At 41.6% G+C, this 1,323-nt stretch overlaps 1 pseudogene; it reads left to right on the top strand.

Annotated features, from left to right (window-relative positions):
• The first annotated feature begins 776 nt into the window (after positions 1-776).
• On the top strand, positions 777-1,005 carry LOC117037339 (uncharacterized; annotated as a pseudogene).
• The last annotated feature ends 318 nt before the right edge of the window (positions 1,006-1,323 follow it).

Raw genomic sequence — 1,323 nt, 5'->3', positions numbered from 1 at the left:
ATAGGATCACAAGGGTCAGATGGTTATTACTGGAAGCTGGCTCTTATACAACGTAATACGTACCCTTTCCCATCTAAATCGCACGGCTTTGTCCAAGCCATCTGATGGCGCGTGGCATGAGGTGTTTTTCTGATGTAGATAACCACCTCGGTTTCCAAAAGTGCATCCATTTCAAAGTGCGGGCCTGAAAAACACCAACAACGATAGAAAAACGGTATTTTTTGTAACCTCAGCACCACAGAAAATAGTTCGACAAGAAATAGTTTACAATAGAAGAAGCTTTATTATTAAACACATATAGTACTATTCAGCAAAATCTGCTGCTGAGGGTAACTTCCGAAAGTAGGTCTTTTAGAGTCTCACGCTATATTAGGATTTTAAGAAAGTGAACACTTTATCCATCAAAGTATCTTCACGACATTTTTGTGTGTGGTCAATGGATCTATATGTCAACAAGGGGAAATTATTTTAAGTACCAAATAATAGCAACAATCAAGGACATAGAGAGAGGAGAGGAGGTCAAATAACAATTAAATTGAACCACAATTTCACATGAACCGGCACATGTGCTTTAGCGAGATTTCTAAGGTCAGCTAATTACAAAATTCTGTATATGTAATAATTGGCCCATAGAAGCTTTTAACAAAATGTCACCTGGACGCCCCAACTCTGAAAACCTCTAATGCCATTTTGGTTTGAGTAGCCAGTTTTCGCTTTAAAACAGAAACTGAGTCTAGACTCTAGAATATGGTGGTATTAATTTGAAAACCTGGAAGGAGGAAAACTATCAGTGCCTCTTGCGTGACTCAAAACAACATTCCTCATAAACATCTGTAGAAAATCAAGACGGAGCATCTTCCATGAGGAGGAGGCACAGGGCTCCCCACCGAGTATGAAGCAGGCTCTTGGTGTTGCTTAGCTGAAACTGCCATTTGCCACTGATGAGCTTCCGTCCCTTCCTCTGCGACAGTAAGAGCAAGAGGGGGTGGGGAGGGGGTGCAGGGGGAATATTTTAGCTGCATTGATGGTATCCACAGATTTAAAGGGAGCAGGACAGGTGCATGTGGAGCCGAGAAAAGCACGTGTTTCGCAATCCATTTGATTTCTAAGAGACGACTGGAATTTCATTGCTCTGAAGAGAGACGGAGAAAAGTTGATACCCATTTGGAAGAAAATGAAAGTTGCCATTAGTTCACCTGTTAAACGCTGGTATTTGCTTTCTTCTCAAAGCAAAACTAGTCTACTTATTCCCCCCGCCCCCAGTGGGTAAACCCTCCCTCACTTCTCAGTGCTACATGTGCCTATTATTATATCTCTTCCTAT

The sequence above is a fragment of the Rhinolophus ferrumequinum genome, chromosome 17 (genome assembly GCF_004115265.2).
Source record: "Rhinolophus ferrumequinum isolate MPI-CBG mRhiFer1 chromosome 17, mRhiFer1_v1.p, whole genome shotgun sequence".
NCBI lineage: Eukaryota > Metazoa > Chordata > Mammalia > Chiroptera > Rhinolophidae > Rhinolophus > Rhinolophus ferrumequinum.
This window is presented reverse-complemented; position numbering and strand designations above follow the sequence as displayed.